Source organism: Nicotiana tabacum, chromosome 22, assembly GCF_000715075.1.
Source record: "Nicotiana tabacum cultivar K326 chromosome 22, ASM71507v2, whole genome shotgun sequence".
Taxonomy (NCBI): domain Eukaryota; kingdom Viridiplantae; phylum Streptophyta; class Magnoliopsida; order Solanales; family Solanaceae; genus Nicotiana; species Nicotiana tabacum.
This window is the reverse complement of record NC_134101.1, coordinates 109307107-109328964: the sequence shown is the minus strand read 5'-3', so window position 1 is coordinate 109328964 and position 21858 is coordinate 109307107.

Below are 21858 nucleotides of genomic sequence, written 5' to 3'. Positions count from 1 at the left end.
ATACTGAGGGGCATCACCCCAGGAGGTCTCCCCTTCGAAGAAATCGAACTATGCCTAGGAGGATCTTGACAAGAGAATGTTGTATTGGTCCAAACAGTCAAATGAACCGTGTCCATATAGAATAATCGAGCCTCCAAAAGCAAAAAACATGTACGCATATATCAAATAATTGAGCAAGCCTCTTTGCTTATCAAAATGCTCGAAAATGTTCATTACTTTCATGCAAAAACGGCTCAAGGGCCAAAAATCCTCGAACACTCGGGGACTGTCATTGACAGTCAACTCATCGAAGCCATCAAAAACTCGAATTCGTAAGACCTCAATAAGGCAATCTCGAGCTCATAAGCCCTCAGTGAGGCAACACCAAATCTGTAAGACCTCAACAAGGCATGCCAAAACTTATAAGACCTTCAAAAGGCATAACCCCGACATCAAGACCAAGGCTATATATCGTACTTGTAAGACACCTAAAAAGGCATACCCTCGACATAGACGTCGAGGTCATCTTACTCGGGGACTAAAGGCTACGGCCGAACGTAAAGACTACGGTCATATCAAAAGGATCTAGCCAAATTAACGTGTCTCAGAGACGTCTGACCGCCGCCGCATAAAATTAAAAGCCTCCTAATTCTTTGAAAATACTTCGATAAGAACCGGTTAATCAGGCTACCCCCTGCATAACCAAAAGATCTTCAATCATATCAGCTCCGAAAAATAACAAGGCTTTGAGATAATCAGCCTTCAGCAAAAAGCTTCGAAAATCAGCCTTCAAGAGAACCTCCCGAGGTACTCAATCATCGTCACATATCGACCCATAATCGAGGTTCTTATTTGAGCCGTTGAACAGTTAGACGAACACAAAACATGCCTAGGCATAATCAAAACTTAAAAGTCTTTAGCCAAAATAGGGAAAACTATTGCCATATCAGAGGTCGCATCGACCCAATCTGAAAAGCGCCTCAGGGCCAAAGCGTAAGAGCCTAAGGGCTAGCTTAAAAAGCCTCAAGGCTATCTTTACTTCAGGTTCGAGCAAACGCTCACTCAACCATTAAGCCCAAAGGCTACCCGAGTTCGAACCAATCCTCACTCGGGGATTGTTCATAAAACCTCAAATCTATCCTTACTTCGAGTTCAAGCGAACGCTCGCTTGACAATTAATCCCAAGGGCTTCCCAAGTTTGAGCCAGTCCTCACTCGGGGACTATTTATAAAGCCTCAAGGCTATCCTTACTTTGAGTTTGAGTGAATGATCGCTCGACTATTAATCCCAAGGGCTACCCGAGTTCGAGCCAGTCCTCACTTGGGGACTATTCATAAAGCCTCAAAGCTATCTGTACTTCGAGTTCGAACGAATGCTCGCTGGACTATTAAGCCCCAGGGCTACCCGAGTTTAAGCCAGTCCTCACTCGAGGACTATTCATAAAGCATCAGGGCTATCCTTACTTCGAGTCCGAGCGAATGCTCGCTCGACTATTAAGCGCAAGGGCTACCCGAGTTCGAGCTAGTCCTCACTCGGGGACTATTCATAAAGCTTTAGGGCTATCCTTACTTCGAGTTCGAGCGAACGCTCGCTCGACTACTAAGCCCAAAGGCTGCTCAAGTGCGAGTAAGTCCTCGCTCGGGGACTATTGGTAAAATCCTAAAATCTATCCTTGTTTACGGATAAACAAGTGAGCGCTCCCCCGGTAGCTAAGTTCAAAGGTTAGTTAGGAAAAACTCTTAATCGAGAACCATCAACGAGATCTAGCTCCCACCCAATTCGGACTCAGAAGTCCCGATGACCTAAGCTCGCATCGAATCAATCAAAACTTAGTCAAAAAAGTAACAAAGGACTTTAAGAAGCATTGTATCAATCGATTAATAACCTAAGGGTTTGTGATGTTCCGGGCCTAGTATTCGTACTAATCGCTAGAGTCATACACTTAAATTCTTCGCAAACAAAGGCAGAATGGGGCTCAGCAAAATCGAAGGTGAAATAAAGAAATTCTTATATTGGTGAAAGATGTTTACAAAGCCCACAAGGGGCCATTACACAGAAACAAAAAGAAAGCCTAATCCTCGACTGGAGTCACTTGGTCGGATGGAGTCTCCTCAAGAGTTGCGCCATCTACAGCTTGACCCTCAGCACCCTGGTCATCAACGGCTTCTTTCCCCTCGGGGACTTCTTCTTCATCTCCACCGCTATCTGAGCCACTAGTTGAATCCTCATCAGAAGTAAGTGAGGCCGCCGACCTTTCCGCTAAGGCCTTCACCTTCTCAATCTTAGCAGATAAATCAATGCCCCCTGCCTATACATCCTCGAGAGCCTGTCTCCGAGACTCTAACTGGGCACACTCTAGGGAAACGGGCCAGTTCAAACTCGGCATCCTCAAAGACCTTCCTGGCCCGAGTATTTGCAGCAGTGACATCTTTTCGGTATGAGGAAATGAGCGCATTGGCCTCGGCCTTGGCTGTGGATAGCGCGACAGCCGATTTAGCATGGAGATCCTTATACTTACCACTATCCGCTATTGCCTCCTGAAGGCAGTGCTCAACTAAAGTCAACTTCCCCTAGAGGGTATCTCTCTTGGGGACCATCTTGTCCATATGCTGCCTAAGTACGAGAATATCAGCATCCCTAGCTCTAAGCCCCTCCTCTATTAGGGCATTTTTCTTCTCAAGATGCAAAAATCACCCAAAGATGTTAAACGCTAAAGTCGAGGAAGCACAAAAATAGAGACATACGAAGGTCATATTACCTGCTCGGCAAGATCGGTCCACTCTTAAGACATCGTCTCCAAATGAGCTCGAATTTCGCAAAGTTCTTCCTCCTTCTTGCTAGAAAGAGCTCTGAACTCGTCAGCCTCTGATAAGAGCCTCCTAGACTCTTCCTCATAGTGGGCCAGCTCGGCTTGGGACTTAGAAAAGGCCTGATTGTAAAGCACTATAACCTGAAAGCATAAAAGAACAAAATTAGGAAGATGAAGATCGGAACTCAGAGAATAATTCACGAATGATTACCTATTTGCGGAGCCTCTCGGCTTCCTAAAAAATGAGCGAGGCGTTAAGATTGAGGCTTTTTCCGACCCCAGTTAGGAGCCCTTCAAACAAGTCATTCCCCCCGAGGGATGTCCCCGCATAAAAAATTTCTCTATTATTGGCATCTCGAATCCCCCTCGGAGGGAGTGTTGGACCGGTGGAGATTCACCCACATCAATAACTCTAGCTAGATCGATCGGGGCTTTCCCTTGCCTCCCAAGAAATTCAAGACTGGGCTCCCTTGACTCATCTACCAAACGCCCCTCGGCTCAAGAAATGTTTTGACCGTCAAACGGCCTAGAAACACCATCTGACCCATCCTCGAGAGCCTCCTCGGCCCAAGATGGGACAACATCTACAACTTCTGATTTATCTGACATCGGCTCAATAGCCATCGGCTCAGCAAGATCCGAAGCGCTCACGCTTCCTCCTTCCGGGTGCTAGCGGAGAGTCATCTTTCTCTCCACACCCAACTCGGGGGTCCTCTGCTGCTCCCGAAGTTAGGGCCTCTGAATCAACCTCAGGCTTCTGAACTTTCACCTTCTTCAGTTTTGAAGATTTAGTCGGCGATTTTTTTTTCTCCTCTTCTCCTTGCAAGACTTAAAGTGTCCACCTCCTCGGAGGAACCTACCCTCATCAAAGAAACATCTCCCAGGCCTACACAAACGCAAACATAAGTTACGAAAGTTGAGAATACGGTTAAGGGGGACCTTCTGTAGCGAGCTCAAATTCAATAGAAGAGAAACCTCACCTTGGTTTTTATCTTCCCATCGGCCCTTGGCCAGATCGCGCCATACACGTTTATCATATGGGTAGATCGAATCGAGCTGGCGAACACAACCCGCAAGATCCTTGAGTACGTCGGGGTACCACTCAACGGCTGCACCAACAAGAGAAGTTAGTTCAGGGGGACAATGGCCCAAAGAAATGCAAATATAGTTAGTCAACATATTCACTTACGATTCATGTTCCATTCATCGGGGAATGGAATCCTCTCAGCAGGAATTAAATTCGAGACCCTAACCCGGACAAAGAGACTCATCCACCCCCTGCCCTTGCCTTCATCAGTACAGGCAAAGAAGGCTTTCGAAGCCTGACGCTGCAGCTTAATCAAGCCGCCTCGATACAGTCGGGGGATGTACATCCTAATTAGGTAATCAAGGGTAAAAGGCACCCCCTCAGCCTTATTTGTAAAATACCTAATCATGTAGACAACACGCCAGAATGATGGATGAATTTGACCGAGCGTCACCCAATATTGTCCACAGAAATCAAGGATTACGGGGTCTATCGATGACGAGGATGGTTCTACCGAACCCAGGGTAAAAAGATATATATACACATAGAGGAAACAAGGTTTGTGTGTCGTTATATCTTCTTCCCAAGAGGGAACCTCCACTTGCACCACCTCTCCCCAGCGGCAGTCAGTTTTTACCTTCCCAATGTCGATGATGAAACTAATGTATCAGGACATGGGTCCGCACCGCCCCGATTTTGAAGAAGGCTTGTCAACTGAAAAATCGAAGGATGTCTCATAAAGTTTGGGCATACATTCTTCAAGACTAGGAGGCATTATGATTTTTCCCTTAGATGAGCATGAAGACGAAGAATCTTTATCACCTTGAGGGATGGTTCGGAGGTCTTCACCATTTCTACTGAAAGATTTCAGAGGAAAAGAAAAAACCCGGGCAAGAAACAAGCGCATGAAAAAAGTAAGGAAAGTTGTTGAAAGTTCGGAGATATGATAGAGAATAAGGGGTAAAAGACTGAGGTATTTATAGAGACCAGTAATGCACATTGGGGAAAACCAACGGGCGGCCAACCGTCATGATCAGTTCGAGGATTTTTAAGAACCGTGCGAATGTTACTTTTGAATGTCCCTTTTTGTCACATCAACCGATCACGTGGTGTAACTGACATAATAATGGATGCATTGAAGAGTTGAAGAATTCAAACCGTTCCTTGTTATTTCATTCCAAGGAACACGGGGACTATCTACATGCGGTTAAAATCGGGGAAGGCTGATTTTAAGGTTTCCATGGCATTTTCGAGCCCGGCCTCGATAGGATCAAAGCACAACCCAAGGCTCATTCTCTAAGCACCCACCTCAATAGGGCATATCGAAGACTCGTTATGACGCACCTCGAGGCGGCAAGGAAAATCGATGACTGTTATGAAAAGGCGGAAGACCCCTGAGGGCACGTGATGAGGACTGACGGAGTCTGCAAAGAATAGTACAGATCCGCATTGAACCATTATACAGCTGTACCAATAGCATTTTCCCATCATGATTAGACATCTACTATGTAAGGATCCCCCTCCTATATAAAGGGGACCCTTATCATCTTGTAAGCTCTTGGATAAGGATTGAATACACAACCTATTGAATACAATAAAACGTTCCCTCCTCTCTGCCTAAACAATTGTTCCACACATTTATTGCTTGTTCTTTCATTGTTCATTCATTATTCATCATTGTTCTTCATTTATTGCTCATTATTAAATGCAAAAGGACATCTGAGAGGCCCTCATTATCATTGATTCTTCATCAATCGTTAATCGCTATTAGCCCAGCTAGACCTCGAGGCCCTGCTCCGATCAGCTCGAGGCACAGCCTTGTGACCCTATTGGTTTGCATTTCTTATTTTCTTTACTCACACTTAGCATCTATTGCCTAACAACTAGTGCTAAGATAAATAATGTATTTTTAGACCACAAAATCAATATAATTGTAGTTACCATTTTCAAGGTAAATAGCAGTTTCAGCAGAAGGCCGACTTGGAGACACAACTTCGGGAGGAGCTTAAGGTGAAAGAAAACGAGACCCTGGGGTTGAGGCAAGGTATGGACAATCTCGCTTCTAAGAAGGAAACTCTAAGAGAGTAGTTAGCTTCGCTCGAACGACAACTTCGATGTGTGAAGAAGGAGAGCCAAGCTCGAGGCCTCGAGATCGAGGAGCTTAAAGCCAAATCTGCTGCTGAGCTGGCCAAGGCTAAATCTGATGTTGCAGCAATTATGGCTTCATAGCGAGCTGATGCCGAAGCTGATAATGCTTGTGCAAGGGAGATTTTTTCTACGACAAAGGCTAGTTATCAAGTGCTCGTGACCATGCTAGGTGTCAATCCTGGAGGATGAACCTTGAGGAGATGCATGCCCGCGGCTTCGACCTTTCAGTCGATATTGAAGCGGAGAAGATTTTGGAAGAAGAGGTGGCCATTCTACTTTCCGATGAGGATGATTCAGTCGGTGTCTCTAAGAATAAAGGATATGGGGATGAAGTCCCCGAGGGTGAGGCTCTTGAAGATGCGACTCTTGAAGATGCAACTGCTAAGGATGTGACCCCGAAGTAGTTTTAGGTTACTTTATTTTGTTTCCTTGTAAGCCTCTCTTGTGTAAATTCTTCATGTAATCATATTTTGGAAATACGAGGGGAACTTTTATCTTGTCTTTGGTTTGTGCTGGATTTAACATTGTCTTTATTTATGGAAGACTTCGTTTGAATGATTAATCCAAGGATTGGTTTAGGGTTCGGGGTGTTACAAAACCCTTAGATCTTTTAGATATAATAATCTTTGAGCTAAATTTAAATCGATCTAATGCAAGCTCGGGATATTGCGAACCTTGAGTTCGGATCGAAGTGAGAGTAAAGTCTCGAACTATAAGTTTTTGGCTCTTAAGCCTTTCGATGTTGGCCCTTGGGCTCTTATATATCAGCCCTTAGGCTCTTTTAAGCTTTCTCTTAGGCTCTTTATATTGGGCCGTTTCGGCCTCTAAAATGGCTATGTAATTTTTCCCTCATTTCGGCTAAAAGACTTAGTGAAATTTTAGTTATGCCATAGCATGTGTTTTTGTACCCGTTGGGTTTTCGAAGGCTCGACGTATCGGAACCTTATTAGTCATTTCGTTTGCGTAAGCATAATCAAATACCTCTAAATGTTTTTCCGAAGGCCAGTGTTATCGAAGCCTTTGGATCATCCGAGGGCTAATTTATCGGAGCCCTTAGGTTTTTCAGGGGCTGAATTTATCGAAGCCCTTCATATTCTGCTTTTGCCGAGGGTAGCCTGATTTAACCGATTCTTAATAGTTGAAGGCCTTTAATTTATAGTGAAAGTCGGACATCTCTGAGCCGTATTATTTCGGTCGTAGCCTTTTCTTACGATCATAGTCTTTTATATGGCCGTAGCCTTTTGTGCCCGAGTGTGATGGCCTTGGCCTTAATATCGAGGAGATGCCTCTTCGAGGTCTTATGAGCTCGAATATGCCTCTTTGAGGTCTTGTGAGCTCGAATGTTCCTCTTTGAGGTCTTATAAGTTCGAGTATTTGATAACTCAGTATGTCGATAGTCGATAACAGTCCCCCAGTATTCGAGTGCATTCGGGGTTTTGTCCCTTGAGCCATTAAATGTGAAAGTAGTGGACTTCTTTGAGGCAATTTTGAAATAAAAAATGTTTCTTCAAATAGTTGATTCATGCGTACATGTTTGCCGCTGGGGGCTCGACTATTCTATGTGGACACGGTTTTTTTGACCGTTTGACTTATTACAACATTCCTTATTGAGGCCCTCCTTGGCATGAATTGCTTTCTTCGAGGATATAACCTCTGAGGGTGATGCCCCTTAGTATTCGAGGTTGATCGAAAAGAAGCCTTGAATACTTTGTTGAATGTTCCTTAGGTAGCATATAGGTGTTGCCTCGTTAAAAACTTTGCAGATAAAACCCATTTGGGACAAAATCCGAGCCAAGTAAAAAAGAGTGCAATGCATGCTTTAAAGCATATGGCCTTGGTGTAAGAAGGGTGTCTTCGAGATCGCAAGCCTTTAAAAGCTCCTATCGTGCCGATCTTGTAAGATCCTTTACCAACGACTCCGAGGCCTTGCTATCCATGATCATGGTATCTTAGAGAGCCTTGAACTGGTTGGGAATGATTCTTAATGCCTCGATTTAACATCATGAGGCCGAGAAATTCACTCGTTCCAACTTCGAAGACATGTTTCTCTAGGTTGAGCTTCGTGCCACGTCGCCCCAAAATGTTGAATGTTTCCTACAAATGAATTAAAATGGTCCTCTATGCACAGGGACCTAACTAGTCATATCATCAATATAGTCTTTTGTTAATTTATTTGTCTATTCATCACACATCCTATTGACTGGATATTGATACGAAGTTTTTTGAACTGGGGGCCTCCCTTTTTGTTTTACTGGTTTGAACCTGGGACTGTTGCTCCGTCTATGTGTGGTGATTTAAGGATGAATCCATGTCATATTTGAACGGTGCCAAGCAATGCAATTTATATCATCAATAATAAACTAAATGAGTTTTTTCCTGAGTTTGGGGGTTAATCTTGTTCCCCGGTGTACCTTTCTTTTGAGCAGTTAACTTGGTAGTATCGGGCTTCTCGGGGACAATGGAGGTTCATGGAGCTAAGGAGTTCCCTTCTTCACCTTCGGTTACCTGTTTATCCTACTTCTGTCTAGACTTGGAGCCGTGTTTCTACTTAGCCACCTGTTTTATCTTTGAGGCTCGACTTCTCCGAGGTCAAGGGTTCCTGCATCGGCACCGCTTCCTCGATTGCAAACATCTCTTTTGCAGCATGCTGTTCTCCGTGGACTATTCACTCCTTCCTTTGTTGGGAACTTCATCATCTGATGGAGGGTCGAAAACACTGCCCTCATATTGTGTATCCATGGCCTTCCGAGAAGTGCGTTATACCTCATGCCACCTTCGATGACATGGAACCTGGTGTCTTGTATGGTCCCGGCTGCGCTTACTGACAAAATAATTTCTCCCTTTGTTGTTTCACTTGCCATGTTGAAACCATTCAACACCCAGGATGTAGGTACAATCCGATTTTGCAGGCTGAGTTGTTTCGCAACCCTCGATCTGATTATGTTCGCTGAGCTACCTGGATCCATCAAAACACTTTTAATCTGAACTTTATTTAAAAGGATAGAGATTACCAAGGCATCGTTGTGAGGCTGGGACACGTCCTCTGCTTCTTTGTCACAGAACGATAGGTCATCCTCGGGCACATAGCTCCTAGTCTGTTTCTCTTTTGTGATGGATACTTTGGTATGTTTGAATATGGGTCTCTATAGGATGTCGACTCCACCGATGATCATGTGAATGATCTGTTTAGGTTTTTTAGGTTCATTCTTCCTGTTTGTATCTCTTTCTCAGAAATGGTTCTTAGCCTAGTCACTGAGAAATTCACGAAAATGCCCTTTATTGAATAACCGGGCTACCTCCTCCCTAAACTTCCTGCAATCCTTGGTCCTATGCCCATGAGTACCGTGATACTTACATATTAAGTTGGGATTCCTCTGAGAAGGGTCGGTCTGTATAGGCTTGGGACATCTAGTATATTTAACTTTGCCAATGGCTGAGACGATACCCAAGGCATCGACAATGAAGTTGTATTCTGACAATTTGGGTGCCTCCATCGGTTTCGAGAACCTATCAAACCCGATTTTGCTCATGAGCCCTCGAGCATTTTGGCCTCGATCTACTCTTCGATCATTCCGAGGTGTATTACGCCTTGAAATGTTCCTTCTATCTTTGATGTACGGTTTATATCTTTCCTTTTTGAATCTCAACCCTTGGTCTGAGTCCCTCGAGGGCTTGGCTGCAAATCTGTTAGAATGAACTGAGCCCGAGGGGGCTCCCAACTGGTCATCCACGACCCTTATCTTTGATTGGTATCTGTTATGCACATCCGCCCAAGTCACAGCGGGATACTCGACCCTAATCTTTGTTCTGCTTCAGCTGATTCGAAGCTATTGAGCTTCGTTCATTCAGTCTCTGAGTGAAATCTTGCACGGCCAGTCAGCGAAGACTGGCGGTAACTCCATTCGTTCTGATTGGAAATGGGATACAAACTCCTTCAGTATCTCCTTCTCCCTTTGCTTTATCTTGAATATGTCGGGTTTCCTTGTTGCAACTTTTATGGCACCAGCATGTTCCTTCACAAACGAGTCTGTCAGCATGGAAAACGAATCGATAGAGTTCAGAGGTAGCTTATGGTACTAAATCATGGAACCTTTAGACAGAGTTTCCCTAAACGTTTTTAGCAAAACTGATTCAATCTCATCGTCTTCCAAATCATTCCCTATTACGCCACAAGTGCATGTGGTAATATGTCATTAGGGTCAGTTGTTCTATTGTATTTGGTATATCGGGAATGAAAAATTTCTTGGAAATGGGCATTGGAGCCGCACTTGGGAGGGAAAGGTTTTTGTATGAATTTCTTGGCATCTAGACCTTTCAAAATTGGAGGTGCTCCCGACATTTGGTTTACCCGGGAGTTATAAGTTTCCACCTTTTTATCGTTGTCTTCTACCTTCTTTTCTCCTGACTCGATTCTTTTAGTTAGTTCCTCGAGCATTTTCATGATTGCGGGGTCAGTCCCCAAGCCACTTTCGTTGGGTCTTTCTAGCGCTAGATCGTGTCAGGCATTTACTGGTTCAGCGGTGTTAGGAGTTATGTTCTAACTCTGAAGCTGAGCGAGGGCAACTTGCTGAGCTTGCGGCATCTCGAATATCACTTGGAGGCTGACTCCTCCTTCTTCCATCCCTCGTGTTTCCTGGCCTCCTGCTCGGTCTTCCCTATGTGCGATCCTTGTGGAATCTGTGCCTGCGTACGTGTTTAGAGCATTGTGTGAACTGATATCAACTGGCTCCACATTTGACAGTCCCTCAGGGTTTATGGGTGGTACTCCGACCCCTATACCACTCTTTTCTCCAAAACCTTCGTCCTCGTGAATAGGTGCATTCTGTGTGCTAGACATGATTAAGCCTTAAATCAAAGAATCTTTGACAAGAAAAAGTGTAAAGTATAATGTGTGTTATTAGAAAATAGAACTAAACCAATCACTGTTATATTTTTCCCCACGGTGGGCGACAAACGGTTTTCCTCAAAAAATGGGGGTAACAATTAATTGTAATTTGCGGTTTTAAAGATATGTGATTTATTCTAATACTAGTGAATATACAAGTAATATTGAGTTTAAGTAAGAACAATTGATGAACTAAATCAGCATTGCTATAACAATGAGGACCTCGAGCTTGGCTTTCTTGGGGACCTTGAGGTCAACTAAGAACAGTGAAGTATGAATAATACAGTCAAAGTAATAAAGCAGAAGAACACTTATTGAGCACGTTAAACAAGAAAGGTGGAGTAAAATATTCTATTATAGTGAATAATGTGAGATGATCCTTACAAAATAATTGGGGTCCCCTTTATATAGGAGGAGAAAACCTCAATATAGTACATTCCTAATTGAGGTAAAAATTCTATTGGTACAGATGTATAATAACCTAGTACGGATCTGTACCTTTTGTACAAATCTTATACTTTAATTTATGCCCTGATCCACGTGTCCTTGAGAAATTCCCGCTCTTTCTTGAGTACCCTCGAGGATGTACTGCCCTCGATGTAGGTCATGCCAGGCCTTCGATCTGCTTCCTCGAGGCGTGTATCCTTCACCCTGATCTGACCCCCACTTCGAGTCGCCCAGACTCGGACTTATAGCCCAATGTAAGATTTCAAAATCGAGCTCCTTGGTTTTGACCATACACAATATATTACCACGATTAGCGCATGAAGGTTAGAATTTCCTTTTCAATTGTATTTTTGATGATTCATTTTTAGATATGTCGGTCGCCTCCCAAAAGATTTCCATGTTTCTCACTCAGGTGGAACTTGCCATTAACATCAGTGGAAGATTATCTCAGAACTTGAAAATATGACATAGTTGATAGTATTTACAACTTTGATATGCAGAAAAACGTAGTTTCTGATACAATATCGAGCCTTGTAATTCATAGATTCAAAAGCAACAGATGGATTTAATTGAGCAACAAAAAAGAAATTTTGATACACTTTCGAATCATTGCAATGCAAATTGATTCAAAGGCAACATGCAAATTCAATCTAGCAGGTAAAAGAATTCTTGATATAGTTTAGAAGCAGTTGCAACACAATTAATTCAGGAGAAACAATCAAATCATAAAGACAAAAACAAAATCTTGATGCAATTCTACAACACGACCCAAAAATCACTAGTCGTGATGGCACCTAACTCAACCCGCCAGGTAAGCCAACTAACAAAAAATACAATTCAAATGAGATTATAGGAAAATAGGAAAGAATTATCTGAATATTTACAAATTCGCCCAAGAACTGGTAGTACGAATCATAAGCTTCTAAGACTTTGAAATTTACAAAGATGATACAAATAATTATACGATATGTTTGAAATTGGCATAAACAGGTTTCTAAAATCTAAGCTACCAAGGACAAGTGGCAGTTATATCTGGAATGCACGAGCATCTTCAGAGTCAACTTCCGAAATCACTAGTAGCTCCGCTCTAAAAATCTTCATGCAATGTGCAGAAGTGTAGTATCAGTACAACCGATCCAATGTAATGGTACGTATGTTGTCTAACCTCGTCGAACTAGTGACGACGCTTTTTAGTTTAAAGATACTCACTGATAAGACTTGCACCGTAAATCAGCAATAGAACTATACCATGATATAATAAAGAAGAATACATGAAACGAATACATAAACAATAACCGAATAGTGGCAGTGATCACAATTTAGCATCTTACAATATCTCGACCAATCCTTTTCCTAGAATGAAACCGATAAATCACTACAGTCACTTCATAACTTTCATAACATGAGGAATGTACTTAGATATCAAGCCAATTACACGGCAACACCCTTCGTGCTTTTATCTCATCCTCACCCAATACACATATAATAGAACCAACCAGATGAAGGAAATATCGATAACAGAAATTACAAAGTAGGAAATACGCAAGTAGCATTACTGAACAAGGATATACATGTGGGCAATAGTAAAAGACTAGGCAGAAAGCATCTGAGTAATGATATCAATTCAAAAATAAGGAATATCAACTTCAATTAACTAGCATGATGGAGGCCTAAGTACAGATCTAATAAATAAGAAGGAAACACATGATCTTTATAAGTTAACAAGTAGAGGCATGAATGACTAACATAGAAAAAGGGCTTCTACTAAAGTGCAACAACACGACACAAATGTAATTATAATAGCAGGAAGTGGGCATGTGTTTGAAAATTCAACAAGTAGAAGATATGGACAACACAACAATGATGGAAATAGAGAGCAAGAACAGGACAATAACAACAAGTCACACGAGATCTATAAGTACGACAATAACCGCTCAAGATAAAGACATGAACTTACACACGGAAAATAGATATCACAATATAATGCATGTCCCTCATCCTCACCTGCACGGAAACACCCATCGTGCCATGATCTCATGATAATATAAAAGCATAATAATATAAATAAAATGGCATGGCATCATCCTTCGTGCTTTTACTCTCAAATGATGTGGCATGGCATCACCCTTCGCGCTTTTACTCTCAATGATATGGCACAGCATCACCCTTCATGCTTTACACTCACATAATATGGCACGACATCACCCTTCGTACTTTTACTCTCAATAATATGGCACGACATCACCCTTTGTACTTTACACTCTCTCTCACATGATAATGTATAAAAAATCGCACGACTTCACCTTTCGTGATTTACACTCTTCCTTACCAAGCACATGTGTATCAATGACAAATAGGGCAGGAAGCATAAATAATATCAAGGAGAGTGTTTAAACGAATATTCCAAACAAATCCCAATCACAACTTTCCAAGCCAATAATGATTCAATAAACTCTCAAGAACCGTATTATTAAAGTACTTCCACAAATCTCACAAATGGTCAACAACACAAGTTTAGAATCTAGTATCTCAAGAAGATAGGCTGTAGGAATGTATTAATGATTACGCATAGTGATGACCGAATTAGACACATCAATGTATCCTCAGGATTCCGTTAAATTTGATCAAGTTATAATAAAAAGTTAAGTCTTGATTTCTAATATTTAATACTATGTTCTTAATATCTAGAAGTCAAGTGAGGCATGAAGCAAGAAGTTCATGTAATTTTACAAGACACAATTATAACATAATCTACCCCCGAGCATGATTAATCCTGGAATATACATATACGCTCGTCACTTCATATATGTATCACCCCTGCATGTAGCAAACAATGTAAAATAGAATGAAAAAATCCCTCAACAAAGTTAGGCAAGACACCTACCTCAATTCGGCTAACTCAATACTCAAATTTAGCTTTTTCTTTACCAATTCACCTCCGCTCGGCTCAATCTAGCCAAATACGACTTAAATACATCATACAATGCAAGAGAAAATAATTTCAATTAATAAAATTATGATTTTTGTTCAATTTCTAAAAAGTCAATAAAAGTCAAACCCAGGGCCCGCCTGGTCAAAACCCTAGTTCAAGGGTAGGTCATGATACCCATAGCCTCACGAATCTGAATAAGTATTTAGTTTTCAAATCCGAGTCCTATTCGACTCTCAAATCCATAATTTTCATTTTTCAAAGTTTTGACAAAATCCTCAAATTTTTTGCTAGATTTTTCATGAATTTGATGTTAAATCTTATATATAATCATGAAATGTAGTTGAGAAATGATTAAAGATACTTACCCAATAATTTGGTATAAAAATCCCTTCACAAAAATTGCCTCCCATCAAAGCCAGGGATAAAAATATAACAAAATGAAGCAAAATCTCGAAATTCTCAACATGTAGCAAATTGTAGATGTCGCATTTGTGACCGGGGGTTCGCAAATGCGACCCTCACAAATGCGAACAACTTATCTCAAATGTGAAACTGAAGCTTTCCTTCCAAGGTCGCATTTGCAGCCAAATGCTTCGCAATGCAAAAAGGGAGCCTTCGTAAATGCGAGGAATTCTTCACAAAAGCGAATTCTTGCCCAACAGCCCAGGTTTGCAAATGCGAGGCTGCTTCGCAAATGCGATGACCGCATTTGTGACCAAAACATCGCAAATGTGATTAAACCAGAATCAATACTCAAAAATTATGAAAAATCATTCTGAAACTCACGCGAGTCCTCAGCGCTCCAAACCAATCATGCACCCAAGTTCAAAAATTCAACACGAACTCTCTCGCGTGCTCAAATCATCAAAATAACTTTTAAAACCACGAACCGGATGGTAAAACGCATGAAGATCAAATTAAACTTCAAGAACTTCTAGAATCGCAACCAAGCGTCCGAACCATATCAAATCAACTCCAAATGGCGCCAAATTTTGCAGACAAGTTCTATATGACAAAACGAACCTACTCGAAGCTTCAAATCACACATAACAACCTCGAAATGATAAATCACACCTCAAGTCAAAATAAATGAACTTTGAAAATTTGACTTCTGCAACCGATGCCGAAACCTATCAAAACACCTCCAATTGACCTCAAATTTTACACACAAGTGACATTTGCCATGATGTATGTATTCCAACTTCCGGAATTGGAATCCGACCTCGATATCAAAAGTCCACTCCCAGTCAAACTTTCCAAAAATCCAACTTTCGCCAATTAAAGACTAATTCGACTATGGACCTCCAAATTACAATTCGGATGCGCTTCTAAGTCCAAAATCACCCGACGGAGCTATTAGAACTGACGAGACTCCATTATGAGGTCAAATGCTAAAAACTCAAATTTGGTCAACTTTTCTAACTTAGAGCTTAAATCTTGAAGTTCGTTCTTCCGAATCAATTTCGAATAACTTGAAAACCAACACCAATGATTTACGCAAGTCATAATACATCCTGCAGAGATCCTTGAGCCCTCAATATACAGGACGAAATGCAGATACTCAAAATGATCAGTCGGGTCATTATAAATAGATAGAAGATATAATAGTGCCAATATATAGTGACAATAGCCTAATTAAACCACAGTGCCTGATTAAATATTAGCGACTTTTGAGCTAAGAACGAATTGTATTTTGATGATTAATATAAGATCTACTGTGCTAAAAGAACCAAGTTGATGGACAGGTTGCTGATAAATGGTGAAAAGTGCATGTTTTAAGTGTGTTTATGTATTATTTATTGTGTGAGTTATGGAAGTTCACACCGCTTTAGAAGTGAAAATATGCTCATTAAACTTGCATGGAAAGGATCAAATGGGTGAAAATTTTGTGAAAAAGAGCTGAAGAGAAAAGTCCTGGATAGTGAAGCGAGGCTCACTTTACCAGACCGGGACCAAAGAAGAAGAAATTAGGAAAGTCCCCAACAGTGATGTGAGGGTCACTTTGCCAGACCAGGATCGGTGCAGAAAAATTCAACTTTCCCAATCCGAACTAGGAGAAGCACTTTCGGCCCAAACAAACCCTAATTACTATAAATACATCCTAAAACGTGATTTTGGAGGGGAGACACTACTTTTGAAGAGAGATAAGACATTAGAGTAGAAAGAATACAATTGGAGCAAGGAGAAGGATTCAACTTCACGTTTTCCCTCTTTCTTCCTCTATTTTCATTATTAGTTATGAATTCGAGTATTGTTGTTTTTGCATACTATTATGAATATCTAGTTTGTTATCTAGGGTTTGATGGAATCTTTTGTTGGATGAATTCTTGTTATGCTTTTATATAATTAAGCTATTGAATTTCTCTACTTGTTCAACTACGTGTTTGTTGCTATTTATTGAATGACCATCAATTGATTGTGCCTATTTAGTATGTACTGCTCGAGAGAGAGTACATATTTAGGTTGTTGTTGAACAATATCACTCCTAACGTATGTGAGAGATTAATATGGAGGGTTAAAAGGCAGGATTAGAGATAACGAAACCTTGATGCGATCGTAGAGAGCGGTGAATTAGTGTCAGCTAGTATAGTTCGAGAGAATACGTCTAGTAAATTGTGGTAGTTGCTCGAGAGAGAGAGATACAACACCCAAAGTACTCATGATCGGTAGAGAATACTTAGGCGAAATTATAGAAGAGACAATAGGAAGGATTCCGACAATTGGTGAAATCATAACTCTAGACCCCTTTAATCTTGTCTCCAATTATTATCCTTGTTAATTGATAGTTTTACTACTTTTTAGATTTGTTCGTTAATTAGATAAAAATAAACATTATAATATTTATAGTTAGGAAATTGTTTGGACTTGTGTTTCTTAGCGATATTGAACAACTATAGTTGAGCCTTAGTTCTTTGTGGGATTCGACTTCAGACTTGTAAATCGGATTATATTTGCAATGACCACTTAATCCTTTTTATAAGGCATAGTAGGGCGTGATCAAATTTTGGCGCCGTTACCGGAGAACTAATAGTGTAGCTGTAGGTGTACATATTGCTAAGTTTTAAGTTTGAACTTTTTTTTTTGTATTTGATTTTTATTTTAGTTTTAGTTGTTGAATTGAGAGATATGGCATATTGGAATTATGAGAGTTTCGATGTTGGTAATTCTACTGTTGATCTTTCTTGTGCTTATTATGGAGGAAACCACCTGCGACAAAGTTGTCAAAATTTCCTGAGAGTGAGTTATGTGCACCAACTCAATCTTATATGTGGAATGTATGTAATAATTGTGGTAGTCAAGATGGTCACTTTTATGGTTGTGCTTATATTTCTTATCCTCCCCCAACCCCTTACTATGATGGTTGTACTTTTTCTGGTGAAGTTAATAGGAATAAAGAACCCAGGGAAGCTGACTTGAAGGAGATCAAAGATATGTTAAAGTGCCTCATAGAATAAAGTAATGAGAAACAACTGCAGATACACAGGCTAGGAAACACTATCCAAAGGCAAGGGGCAACTATTCTTAACTTGGAGGCACAAGTGAGTCAATTAGTTGAAGCATTTAATTCTCAACCACCTGATATTGTGGATAGTAGCCAAAATGAGCATGTATTAGATGCCGAAATTGAGGTGCTAACGGAGGAGGTCAGAGTAGAACACCAACAATCAATCGAACTAGATTTTGAGGATGTCGATGCTGTAGAAGAGATACTAGATTCAACCACGGACATTGAGGATACATATTTGGTTGACTTTAGTGTCATGGGTGTTAAGGATGTTGACAGTCCTAATATTTATGCAGTTGAGGGCATTGTTCCACACTTCAAGCATTTTTTCACATCGTGTTTAGATGATGATATGGAAATAGAGTCATCCGAGCCAATTTTTGAAATTCTTCTTGCTAGAAAGTCAGAATTACATACCTCATGCAAAGGCTAAGAAGTGCAGAATACTACATTATTTTCTTGGGAAAATTAGATTTGTTCCACAACCCTTGGAGCATAGTAGAAACCTTGAAGCAAAACTTGGGGTTCAATTCATAAGCTTGAGGTTGAGATAAAAAGTGATTCCAATTGTGCCACAACATTAAATTAAGCGCTTGTTAGGAGGCAACCCAGCTTTACTGTTTTCTGTTTTTTTTCTTTTTTATTATTATATTATTATTGTGGTGTTGCTTTTTTATTTCTGTAGGAGCGTGGGAAGCAAGGCTATTGAAAGAAAGCAAAATCAAGTGAGATGGTTAGAATGGAAGTGTGCGGTGCCCGTACAAAGAACCAAGTCTAGTAGAAATCTGAGTACCCCATGAGCTGCTAATACTTCGGTCTTTGGTCTATCAGGGAGTTTCTTTTACCCTCTATATTTATGGGTGTGCATTGGGGAAAATGCACAATTTTAAGTGTGCGGTGAAGAGACTATTTGGGTGGTCTTCTATGTCATTTTAGTTGTGTTATTGTATGTGTGTTGAAAAAAGAATAAAAAAATAATTAGGTAGAAATAATCCCCCTTGGTTTTTCTTATTGCTACGGTTCTTTTCCAAGAGATGACTCTTTGAATCGGGTAGTAGTTTTTTTTTCTTGTAGGTAGAATTTTCAAAAAGTTTTGGACTTTCCCTGATGACAGACTTCCTAAACAGTTTTCTTGAAGGTTTAAAGTCCAAAGAAAAAAAATTGTTATTTTTTTCTTTTTGAACTATAATGGAATAGGGAGAACTTGAGTATTTATGCATTTTGACATATTTATATCGGGTCTTAGGGCTGGAGCACTTGAACTAAGTACTTCTTTCATGATCTTTGTAATTACATGCCTTGAAAATATATGTGACTTTATTTTGACTGAGGCTCATCTTTCGACTCTTGTGATTAATTTCGGTGTGCTTAAATTTTATGATGACTGTGGTAGTTGCTTTAACTTGAGAGTCAGGTTCGAGCCGTCCTAAGTGAGTCATGTGCATTGTGTGAGGTGAGATTTTGGGGTACTCTGTGCCATCCTTGCTAGTCTAGAACTTGCCCTGTGTGTGAGTCGAACCGAAATGATTAAGTCTTGGATGTTTGGGAAGTGATATAGACTTTCTTTGATTGACCATTTAACCTATTTGCCTACCAGTGTTAATACTATCTGTAGTCACTCCTTTTGAGCCTGTAGACCTTTTCTTTGGCAATCACATTACAAGCAGTCCCCTTTGTTCTTAATCAAATCTTGTTGAACCTTTAGCTCCAAAAGTACTTAAATAGCTAGAAGAGTAAAGAAAGAGATTGGGTAGCTTTTGGCTGGAATCATAGAAAGGCCGACAAGGTGCACTTGTATATAAACAAAAAAAAAATTACTAGCCGAAAATACCAAATTAAGAAGAGCCTGAAAAAAAGGAGAAGAAGAAAACACAAAAAAAAAGAGGAAAAAAAGAATAACACCTCTCATATCTTTGTTTGGGCTAGTAAAAATCTATATGTTAATGTTCTTAATAAAGGAGGACTTAAATGTGCATGGTTTCATGGAAAGACATTGAATTGGTTATGGCAAGAAGGTGCTTAGAAGAGAAATGTAGTGTATTAAAGTGCTTAGAAGGGTTAGTCTCTATTTTCTCAAATATATCCTACCCGTCCCTCAGCCTACATTATAACCTATAAAGTCCTACTTGATCCTAGGCTTTGCGAGCTTAATTTAGTAGAGACTTACACTATGGGCAAGCCTATGGTATGCACTTGGGTGGCATAAGAGTTTCTTGTGAGAGTGAGCAAATTCTTCCGATTTGAGAGCCCTTAAAATATACTTGAACTTATATTGAGTGCGTGGACTACTTTCTCTATGGTTTGTTGGTGAGGGCATATGATTTGCAAAGGATTGGTAGAGACTTTGATTTTTGAGTTGGCACAAGGAGCGATTCATAGTGTGTAATGCATTGAAGTCAAGTTTTGAGGCGAGGATGTTAGAAAGAGTCACGTGAATATTTTAAATAATCTTGGCATGAGTTTAAAACTTGAGAAGATGTATGAAAAGTGCATATGCTGGGTTCTAAGCATTGATATAAACAATTGTCATTGGTGTGATACTTGAGTATGTTTTGAAAGGTATTTCTTATCTATGGGCTTAATTTTAAGTTGCTCGAGGACGAGCAAGAGTCTAAGTGTGGGGTGGTGATAAATGGTGAAAAGTGCATGTTTTGAGTGTGTTTATGTATTATTTCTTATGTGAGTTGTGTAAATTTTCACCGCTTTTGAAGTGAAAATATACTCATTACATGTTTCTTATGTGTAGGAATAAACTTGCACGGAAAAGGATCAAATGGGAGAAAAAATGGTGAAAAAGAGCTGAAGAAAAAAGACTTGGACAGTGAAGCAAGGCTCACTTCGCCAGATCGGGAATGAAGCAGAAGAAATCAGGACTTTCCTGGAAAGCAAAGTGAGGGTCACTTCGCCAGACCAGGACAGGAGTAGAAAAATTCAACTTTTCCAATCCGAACTAGGAGAAGCAATTTTGACCCAAACAAACCCTAATCACTATAAATACATCCTAAAACGTGATTTTGGTAGGGGAGACACTACTTTTGAAGAGAGAGAAGACTTTAGGGAGGCAAGAACACAAATAGAGCAAGGAGAACGATTCAACTTCACATTCTCCCCTCTTTCTTTCTTTATTTCCATTATTGGTTATTAATTCTAGTATTGTAGTTTTGCATACTATTATGAATACCTAATTTGTTATCTAGGGTTTTGATGGAACCTTTTGTAGGATGAATTCTTGTTATATTTTATATAATTAAGCCGTTGAATTTCTCTACTTGTTCAACTACGTGTTTGTTGTCGTTGATTGAATGACCATTAATTGACTGTGCTTATTTAGTGTGAACTGCTTGATAGAGAGTACATATTTAGGTAGTTGTTGAATAATATCACTACTAACACATGTGAAAAATCAATACGGAGGGTTTAAAAACGGGATTAACATTTACGAAACCTTGGTGCGATCATAGTGAGTGGTGAATTAGTGCTAGCTAGTGTAGATCGAGAGAATACGTCTAGTAAATTGTGGTATTTGCTCGAGAGAGAGCTACAACACCCAAAGTACTCATGTTCGGTAGAGAATACTTAGGCGAATATATAGAACACACAGCGGGAAGGATTCCCACAATTGGGAAAATCATAACTCTAGATCTCCTTAATCTTGTCTCCAATCATTATCCTTTTTAATTGATAGTTTTACTGCTTCTTAGATTTGTTAGTTAATTAGATAAAAATAAACAATATAATCTTTAAAATTAGGAAATTGTTTGGACTTGTGTTGAGCAAATGTAGCTAAGCATTAGTTCTCTGTGGGATTCGACTCCGGACTTGTAAACTGGGTTATATTTGCAACGACCGCTTAGTCCTCTTTATAAGGCATAGTTGGGCGAGATCAGTTGCTATGCTATCAGACTGGTGCGCAGGTATGATGTATGGCTAATGCAAGAACTAGGTTCATAGCAGTTGAAGTTCAGAATGCTGTCGGACGTGGATTGTCAGAATTTTTATGCAAGTTGGATTCCTCACGAAAACCTGTTTGTGTGCTACAAAAAAAACGTTTAACAACTAAAGAAGTTTAACAACTAAGATACATTAATAATAATACAAAGGGTGAAATAGCATAAACGTATAATAG